General features: G+C 41.1%; 1 pseudogene; it reads left to right on the top strand.

The window, feature by feature from the left end:
- Window positions 1-2,857: 2,857 nt before the first annotated feature.
- Window positions 2,858-9,406, top strand: LOC107503037 (annotated as a pseudogene).
- The last annotated feature ends 1,369 nt before the right edge of the window (window positions 9,407-10,775 follow it).

Raw genomic sequence — 10,775 nt, 5'->3', positions numbered from 1 at the left:
TCTCATGAACACAGATGCCAAAATCCTAAATAAGATACTAGCAAACCAAATACAGAAACATGTTAAAAAGATTATACACCAAGATTAAGTGGGCTTCATCCCAGGGGCACAGGGATGGTTCAACATACGCAAATCGATTAATGCGATACACCACATACACAAATTAAATATAAGAATCATATGCTCATATCAATAGATGCAGAAAAGCCTTCGACAAGATACAGCATCCATTTATGATCAAAACACTTAACAAAATCGGTATAGAAGGAAAGTACCTTAACATAATAAAGGCCATATATGGCAAGCCCTCAGCCACCATTATACTTAATGGTGGAAAATAAAAACCTTCCCTCTAAGATCAGGAACAAGGCAAGGCTGTCCCCTATCGCCACTGTTATCCAATATAACATTGGAGGTCCTAGCAAGTGCAATCAGATAAGAGAAAGATATAAAAGGCATCCAAATAGGAAACAAAGAAGTCAAACTGTCACTATTTGCAGATGACATGATTCTCTACATAGAAAACCCTAAAGACTCCACAAGAACGCTACTAGAAACAATAAGCAAATACAGTAAAGTCTCTGGATTCAACAATCCAGAGTGTCAGAAAAAGAAGTGGGATAAATAATTCCTTTTGCAATTGCAACAAAAAGAATAAAATATGTAGGGATAAATCTAAAAAAACATGTGAAGGACCTATATAATGAAAACTACAAGATCCTATGAAAAGAAATCAAAGAAGATACAAAGAAATGGAAAACTATTTCGTGTTCATGGATTGGAAGAATCAATATAGTTAAAATGACCATATTACCTAAAGCATTATATGAATTTAATGCAATCCCCATCAAAATCCCATCAGCATTTTTTAAGTAAATAGAACAAAACATCACCAGATTTGTATGGAACCACAAAAGACCCCAAATTGCCAAAGACATCCTGAGAAAAAAGAATGAGGCTGGAGGCATCACTCTGCCCGACTTCAAATTATACTACAAAGCGACAGTAATCAAAACGGCATGGTATTGGCAGAAAAACAGACACACGGACCAGTGGAACAGAATAGAGAGTCCAGAAGTAAACCCATATCCATATGGGCAAATAATTTTTGACAAAAAAGCCAAAAACATACAGTGGAGAAGGAAAGCCTCTTCAATAAGTGGTGCTGAGAAAACTGGAAAGCCACCTGCAAAAGAATGAAACTAGACTGTTGTCTATCACCACATATCAAAATTAACTCAAAATGGATTAAGGACCTGAATATAAGACCTGAAACAATAAAACGCATAGAAGAAAACATAGGAACTAAACTCAAGGACCTTTGGCTTAAAGAGGATTTTATGAATTTGACCTCAAAAGCAAAGGAAGTAAAAGCAAAATTAATGGAATGGAGCTACATCAAACTAGAAAGCTTTTGCCCAGCAAAAGAAATCATCAACAAAGTGAAGAGACAACCATCCGAATGGGAAAGTATATTTGCAAGCAACACCTACAATAAGGGCCTAATATCCAAAATATACGAAGAACTCATATGACTCAATAACGACAAAAAAGCAAATGATCCAATCAAAAAATGGGCAGAGGACCTGAACAGACACTTCTCCCGAGAGGACATACAAATGGCCAACAAATATTTGAAAAGATGTTCAACGTCGCTAGCTATTAGGGAAATGCAAATCAAAACCACAATGAGATACCATGTCACACCTGTTAGAATGGCTATGATCAACAGGACAAGTAATAACAAATGTTGGTGGGACTGCAAATTGGTATGGCCACTATGGAAAGCGGTATGGAGGTTCCTCAAAAAAACTAAGAATTAACCTACCATATGATCCAGCAATCCCTCTACTGGGTATTTACCCCAAAGACTTAAAAACTCATATTCGAAAAGATATTTGCACACCGATGTTCATAGCAGCAGTATTCACAGTGGCCAGGACGTGGAAGCAACCGAAGTGTCCTATGACAGACGATTGGCTAAAGAAGCTGTAGTACATATATACAATGGAATATTACTCAGCCATAAGAAGAGATGAAATTCTGCCATTTGCAACAACATGGATGGACCTCGAGATAATCATGCTAAGCGAATTAAGCCAGACAGAAAAAGTCGAAAAATCACATGATATCACTTATATGTGGGATATAAACCTAAAAGCAACAAATGAACAAGACAAACAAACAGAGACTCAAGGACATGGACAATGCACTAGTGGTTATCAGAAGGGAGGGCGGGGGAGAGGGAAAATAAAAAATAATAAAATGTTAGAAAGAAAAAATAAATAACACAATTCTGGAAAAAAAATCATTTTCCTATGGGCCCATCAGTTATGAGTATTTGAAGGTTTTTTTAAATTTATTTTTTATGAGAGGCATGTTTCGGTTGACCTCACAGGTTACAAGGACCTTATCAGTTTACAACCTCTTATTTTTTACACCTACAACACCTGGGTCTTCCTAGGTGCTCTCCCATCCAAGTACTAACCAGGCTCGAGCTAGCTTCCGAGATGAGACAGGATCGGGCTTGTTCAGGGTGGCCTGGCGGTGGACACCATTTGCGTTTTTTAAAGGCTGACCTCTGACCTCTGTCTCTGTGGACCAAGGGGGGGTGTTGTTGGGGGGTGCGGCTGCAGAGGATTTGTTCCGCCAGTAGATAGCGCTCCGACACAGTGCGAGCAAAGCAAAGTCAGCTTTGCAGGAATGAAGAGTTGCCTGATAAATGCCTAAAGAGTGAAATTGAGGAAGTGAGAGTAAATTAAACAACAACAACTCAGCAAGCAATGACTAGTTGCCAACGTTAGCAAAGTTCAGATAACGTAAAAAAAAAAAAATAGAGAGAAATGCAAGTTAAATGATGCCGTTGTTCTCTTACAAAAAAACCTTCAATTTCTACACCTGCTTACCAGCAGAGGGTAAAACCAATTCACAAGGTCAGCGGGTCACATGTGTTGAGATCCTAAGCAGCGATTCTACACCTTTATTCAGCAAACCACTGGTGGAGGTGATTCTGGCACATGATTCAACTCCAATTAAGGTAAAAGATTTTTTCCATGGTGCAGGCAAACCTGGGGGAGACCTCTGTAATAAACCCAGTTAGAATCTTTTTGCTGGTGGAGGGTTTTGCCTTAAATTTATAAAAAGCATAACATCTGTGAACTACAATAAAGCAAAGCTCAATGAAATGAGGTATGCCTATATTTAATGGTGGGGCAAGCAATTAAGTTCAAAAGCAGGGAAAGGAGGGAGGGAGGGAAGAGGAGAAGGAAGGGGTTGTGGGGGAGGAAATGAGGGGAGAGAGAGAAAGAAAACACCAGCTGAGCAGTGTCCTTTCTGTCTACTAGTTGATGACAGTATCAGATCATGCATAATGCCACCTTGTAACTCATCGCCCAGGAGTCAGTCATGGGTAGAGAAAAGAGAAGGTTTAGGTTCCCTGCGTGGCTTTGCTCAGGTAGAGACAACCCCACATGGAGTTGGTTAGGAAGAAAGTGGCCACTGTCCATTCTAGTAGAACCCTTTAGGGAAGCAAAATAGAATGGGTGTAGACTGACAACATGACCTCATGTCCTTATCCATTTTGGTTCACAGTGACCTCGGACCTAAAAAAGTGCCTAATCAACTGTGGATATGCAAAGAATGTTTGGCAAATGAATGTGCCAAGTCATTTAGAACAGAATTATTTCTACCTGTTATTCAATGAACAGTGAGAAAACCCCATGGCAGATCAGTGGGGGCTCAGTAGATATTCCCAGATGGGGATCATTAAAGAGTTTAAAAGTCCTGACCTAGCATGCAGTGGAAAACCTTCTCCTGTGTTAGTTAAATACTTGTGAAGGTAGTAGGCATTCTTGTCTTATTTCTGACTTAAATTTAGCTTCTTGTCTTATCTTTATTACAGCCTCTAAGATTTACTCATTGAGATCCTAATAGATATCTATCTACCTACCTATCTATCATCATCTATCTAACACTACCTAACTACCTACCTATCTAATACGATTACAAGCTATCACTTCCAATTTAATTTTGCGTTAACATTAACCAATATTTAAATTTGTCAGATACCCCTTTAGCACATCTGGGGATGATTATCTGATTTTATTTTCTACTAGCTCTGTTAAGAGGATAAAATTCATTAATGATTTCCTAATTTTACCTAATTTATTCTAGCTTTCCTAGAACAAACCACATTTGGTCAAGATATACATATGTATTTTTTTAATATGCTGCCAAGTATTGTATATTTGTTTAACTACTTTCTCCTGAAACACAGTACTTGGTCAAAAAATTTGATGCTGATCTGATTCCTTTCCCTTCTAAATAACTTGGTCTATCGCTCTGATGTCTAAATAATTATTTTCCTCTTTAAAAAACAAATAGCAACTAGTAGTTTTCCCAGAATGTGTCTTACCAGTTTCCTAGTAATATTTTGGGCCTTCCCATTTGAAGGGCCAAATCCTTTCTTCCAGGAAAATTTATTAGATGATGATTTATATTATTTCTTTTGTCCCATTGTTTTGATCCTCTCCTTTAGCTATTTCCATTACAGTATTAGAACCAGCCAAACACGCTCCCAGCTCCCTATATCTGAACTTGCTGTGCTCTGAGGCATACAGGCCCCAGGTCTGGTGTTACCGCTAGAAAGGCCCCTTCTGATCTGGTGCCTGACATTGCACTAAGTCACTCCTGCTCCGGGCACTGTTTGATTTTTCTTCATTGCATTTGACATCATGTGATGTGTCCCTGACCGCCTGTGGTTCATTAACAGATAGGGACTTGGTTTTCTATCATGGCTTTAGCTGCAACACCCAAACAAGGCACAGTGCAGACTATAATATTTGCCGAAGGAAAGACTCTCCCCAGTTAGCCAGCTCATCTCGGGTCCCCTCCCACCACCCACCAAAGGCCATCAGCATCTTCCCAAGGACTCCCATCTGCTCTGACCTCCTGACTTGACTTCCTGTCTTTCTTCTCACCACTTGGCTATCTTTTCTCCACCCAGCAAGATTCTTCTAAACACGGAAATCAGATGATTTCATTTCCATTTTTAAAAGCTTCTAATTGCTTCCCTTTCCACTCTGAACAAAAGCCAGAGTCTTTATAGTATCCTCAAAAGCCTTCCATGACCCAGCTAACCTCAGCCGCTCCATTTCCTACCTCCCCGTCTATCATCTCTTTCCCACCCACCATATTAGCCTTTGCACACACTTAGATTGCTTCCCTTTAATGCAGGGCCCCTGTGCTAACTCTTCCTTATGAGTGACATGTCCAGACTTTCTTAGGGCAGGGGTCCCCAATACCTGGGCTGTGGACTGGTATCAGTCCGTGTCCTTTTAGGAACCATATTGCACAGCAGAAAGTGAGTGGCAGACAAGCCAGGGAAACTTCATCTGTGTTTGCAGCCGCTCCCCAGCACTAGCATCACCACCTCAGCTCCAACTCAGATCATCAGGTATTAGATTCTCATTGGAGCACCGGTTCCTGGTGCCATAAAGGTTGGGGACTGCTGGCTTAGGATCATTAGCTGGATGGTTTCTCTCTATCCTTTAGTTCTCACCTCAGACATTACATCTCAGATTGGCCCTTCCCTTCCAGGACCCTCATATATCCTTAAAAGTAGTGCATCTTTTCTATTTGAAAACATCTTATTTGTGTCTTTGTCTATGTATTATCTGTCTCTCTCCCTAGAAGGTAGCCCTGGAGGGACTGTATTTCTCCATGTCTGTCTTGTCTGTTGTCATACCCCCTCTGCCTGTGACCATCATACAGAGTCAATAAGTAATTGCTGAAGGAAAAAATGATAGAATCATTATTGTCTTTATCAGGATCTAGGATAAAAGCATTTTCCCCACCACAGTCCCCCAGAGAGACATCTCAGCACTAAAGATTCCTCATGGGGCCCAGAGTCACAGATAAAACTTTGCCCAGTTTCCTTCCAGAAACACCCTGCCCCAGACTCATGTCTAAGAATATACAGAGAGAAACAAAGAGAGAGAGAGAGAGAAAGAGAGAGAGAGAGAGAGAGAGAGAGAGAGAGAGAGAGTGTCATGAGGGGTGGGGTCCCCAGGTCAGCTCATCTCTCACTGTCCAGGCCTAAGTTTATCTGGGAAACCAGACATAATTCTGGAAACCATCTAGGACCCTAGTTCCAGGAGAGGAACTGGATGTGACACCAGTGCTGGAGCAGTTCCCAATCTGCTGGGGTAGGCACAGCCTGACTTCCAGGAGCTACGTCTCAGTGATAGGTGCTGGGACTGAGCCCAAGCCTGGAGAACATGGGTTCAAATTCTGACCTTCCTCCGAGCTACCATTTGGAGGCGTGTCAACAACTGCTGTTCATTCGTCACTGTTTTTGTAGCTGAGGCAGTGTCTTCCCTGCAAGGACAAAGTCCCTCAAGTCTCCTTCTAGATGCCGGGTGAGAGGCATCCACCGTCATTCGTCATCATAAGGCTCCCTGCTGGTCCGATGACGTGAGGTACCCAGCTTCTGACTCAGTAACAATTTACATAGTAAGTTGCAAAGTATAAAGTACTTTCATACAAAGGACAAAATGGTGGACATATAAGAAAAAGATTACAAACTGGTTCAAAATTCCAGTTATAAGATAAATAAGCCCTGGGATGTGATATACAGCATGGCGACTACAGTTAACAATACTGCTTATATATTTTAAAGTCACTAAGAGAGCAGATCTGAGAAGTTCTCATCCCAAGAAAAATAAATTGTGACTATGTTTGGTGACAGTTGTTAAGCAGCCTTATTGTGGTGATCATTTTGCAGTATATACAAATATCAAATCATCGTTTTGTACATCTGAAAATAATATAACACTATACGTCAGTTCTATCTCAAAAAGAAGAGAGAAAGATTGCAACAACATAGATGGATCTTGAGGGCATTATGCTAAACAAAATAACTCAGACAGAGAGACAAACCCTCTCAGATCTCACACGTGGAATCTAAAAAAGCTGAATTTGTAAAAATGGAGTAAAATGGTGAATTTTTGGTAGAGAATGTGTGGGAAATAAGAGGTAAGGTTTAAGGATACAAACTTGCAACTAGTAGATAAATAAATCCTGGAGAGCCATAGTGATTATAGTCAGCAATACTGTATTATAAACTTCAAAATTCCTGAGAGGGAATCTTCACTGTTATCACCACACACAAAAATAATAACTATATGATAAGATAGAGGTGTTAGCCAATGCTAAAGTACAAACATTTCCCAATATATAAATGTATCAAATCAACATCTTCTACACCTTAAACTTACACAACATTATATGTCAATTGTGTCTCAAAAAATATTTTAAGTCTAGCTAGCAGATCTGCCACTGCCTTCAGGGCTCTGGCCAGGTCTCATGCAGTCTTCTCATGGGGGGGAGGGTCTCCCTTGCCCACGTGTTACAGCCTGCTCCCGCCTTCCGCTCACCTGGCTGGGACAGAAGCAGCACCCCATGGCCTGGGCCTGGTGTGAGGGTTGGGCACCAGGCCAGCTGACATGGGCAAGATGCACAGAAACATAAGTAGGAGGAGTTTGTAGAGAAGCCTTTGAGGCTGGTCCTCAAAGTGGGAGGGAACCAAGTCATCAAGCTCTCCACCTGCAGCTCCGAGCTCACCTCAGGCCTCTTCGAAGACAAAAACGATCATGGCAAACACAAGTACAAAAAGCAGACAAAGAGAAAGAAAGGCGAGAAGCAGTTTCCAGGGAAAGAAAAGGGAAGAAAACGGAATCGAGTGAAAAGAATTTTTAAAAGTGAGATCAGGATCGTGTGGAGAATGAGGCAGAAAAAGACTTCCAATGCCAGGCCCCTGTAAGATTAGACTTGCCTCCTGAGAAGCCTCTCGCAAGCTCTTTAGCTGAACGAGAAGTAAAACAGACACCCCTTCAAGAAGCTTTGAATCAATTGCTGAGACTGTTAAAGAGAAAAGACCCAAGTGCTTTCTTTCCATTTCCTGTGACTGATTTTATTGTTCCCGGCTACTCCGTGATCATTAAACACCCAGTGGATTTCAGTGCCATAAAAGAAAATATCAAGAACAATGACTGCCAGTCCATAGAAGAACTAAAGGATAACTTCAAACTTATGTGCACTAATGCTATGATTTACAGCAAACCAGAAAGCGTTTGTTATAAAGCTGTAAAGAAGCTATTGCACTCGGGAGTGAAAATTCTTAGCCAGGGGAGAATTCAGAGCCTCAGGCAGAGCATAGACTTCATGGCAGACTTGCAAAAAAGTTGAAAGCTGAAAGCAGAAAGCGGACGCCTCGCCTCGCAGACCAGGGAGGAAAGATCCTGAGGTACTGAAGCACAGGCCTTCAAGAGTCCCCAATAAGGACGACAAAAAGAAAGACAAAGAAATGTGTGAAAAAAAACTTAAGAGCGATAATCTAGAAAGAGAGCAGGAGCAGATTGGTTGGATCGTTAAGGAATCTGGACGGAAGCTGCTTGTTAATAGTCAGTGTGAATTGGAAAGAAGAAAACCAGATGGAAGAACAATGCTGGGACTTCTCCATCCTGTGGGTCCCATTGTCGGAGGACCTGGCTACTGCCCTGTGAGACTGGGGAGGACAACAGGAAGGCTTCAGTCTGCAGTGACTACTCTGCAGGGATTCAAAGAAGATAAAAGGAACAAAGTCGAACTCCAGTGTTATACTTGAATTATGGGGCCCTACAGTTCTTATGCATTACGTTACAATTCCACATTTGCAAATATCAGCAAGGACAATTGTGATTTAATCTAGTCAACCTATGGAGAAGACTCTGATCTTCAGAGCAATTTCGGCATCCATGTGTTTTTAGCCACCTGCCAAGATTATCCATATGTTATGGCAGACAGTTTGCTGGATGTTTTAACAAAAGGAGGGCATTCTCGAACCCTGTAAGAGTTGGAGACGTCATCAACTGAAGATGAAGGCCAGACTAGAACACTTGACAGCAAAAGAAATAGAGATTACAGAAATAGAGCCAGCAGTGCAGTTAGACTCCAGTAATCAGAGCAGGCTCACAGCTCTGGAAATAGTAGCAAACTTTGGTGTTCCATTTGAAGTTTTTGACTCTGAAGAAGCTGAAATATTCCAGAGGAAACTCAATGAGACCACCAAATTGCTCAGGAAGCTCCAGGAGGCCCAGAACTAGCGGCTGAGCGCCAGACCTTTACCCAACATGATCTGCTTGTTACGGCCCTCAAGATGAATTTTGCTGAACAATTGACCAATAATCTTAAAGAACTTGCCCAGCAAGTAACTCCAGGAGATACCGTAAGCATGTATGGAGTTTGAAAAGCAATAGCAATTTCCATCCCCTTCCCTATCGTAGAAAACAACTTGGTAGATTTAACAGAAGATTTCAAAGTACCTCAAAAGACTGATGTTGCTGAATGTGGACCTAACAGGATTTGAAGCTATCTGGTATTTGATTATATATTGTGTATATATTTTTTTCATGCTTAACTTGGAAATGCGTTTCAGAAGATATTAAATATTCGTAAACTGTGTTTTTCATTAAACTTTGGAACAATTACTTTTACTGTTCCGGAAACTGGACTTCTATTAGGTAATAAAACTGAACCAGGGACTATGAAAAAAATATTTTAAGTCTAATGAGCCCCTCACACATCCCAGTTTTTGAGCTTTTCAGCCTTGTCCCCTTAGCATGTTCTTTTATTTTTTTCCAGAAATTCGCTGCATGTAAGAGAATGTGTATAATGGTTAACAAGTGACAAGATGTCACAATTTTAAGGCACTATTCATCCTACTTAATATATATAACTGTTAAATGGATGACACATTTATGGGGTTAAGAAATCTAAATAAAATTCAAAAGGTACAATTCAAAAGGCCTCATCCCCACTGCTATATCTAAGTACTTAGTCTCTCTTACATGCCACCACTTTGATGGGTTTCTCATGCAGGCTGCTGGTGTTTGTGTAAAACCCAAAAAATGGGAAAATATTTACCCATTTTTTTAAAGCTTTCCTGACACAAATGATGGTGCAGTCCTCGCTTATCTTACAAGACAATAGACCCTGGAGATTGCCCTAGGTTCCACCCACACCTTTATAAATAGTTAAACTCCTCCAATTACCCATTTGAGTGTGCTGTTGTTTCCTGACTCAAAATCTGCCTTACATTTAGAAAAGCATTCAAGCATGCAAGGGTGATATGGGCCACGTACACCTGGCCCATGCAGGTATGTTTACTCAGCAGTGATGAGGCCTTGAGAGGGATTTGTGCATGGATTTGGATGGCAGAAGTCATTTACAACTCACAGTTACCACCATCCCCATTCTTGTCCATCTTGCTGCCCTCTGAATCCCTCCAGACGCCCAGTGTCACTCTAAGAGACTGTGGGAGTTCTCTACTCTTCCTCATATTGGCAGACACTCAATCCTCACTTCTACAGCACCCATGGGAACAAAGTAGGTATTTTTCTCTTTTTATTGCTCCCCATTGTCTTTTCAATAAGTTCTCTGTGACTAACTGATCTCCTGTCCCTTATCAGAAGTAACTTTTAAAGAACATGTCTTAGTCCATTCAGGCTGCTTGAACAAAAATACCACAGACTCGGTGGTGGCTTGTAAGCAACAGAAATTTGTTTCTCACAGTTATGGAGCCTAGGAAGTCAGAGACAAAGGCCTCTGAGGGTTCTGTATCTAACAAGAATCTGATTCCTGGGTCATAGATGGCTGTCTTTTCCTCAAGTCCTCACATGGTGGAAGGGGACAGGGAGCTCTCTGAGGTCTTTTTCATAAGGACACCAACCTCATCC

Source organism: Rousettus aegyptiacus, unplaced genomic scaffold (assembly GCF_014176215.1).
Source record: "Rousettus aegyptiacus isolate mRouAeg1 unplaced genomic scaffold, mRouAeg1.p scaffold_m13_p_14, whole genome shotgun sequence".
Classification (NCBI taxonomy): domain Eukaryota; kingdom Metazoa; phylum Chordata; class Mammalia; order Chiroptera; family Pteropodidae; genus Rousettus; species Rousettus aegyptiacus.
Note: the sequence above shows the minus strand (reverse complement) of the source record. Positions and strands in the feature narration are given on the sequence as shown.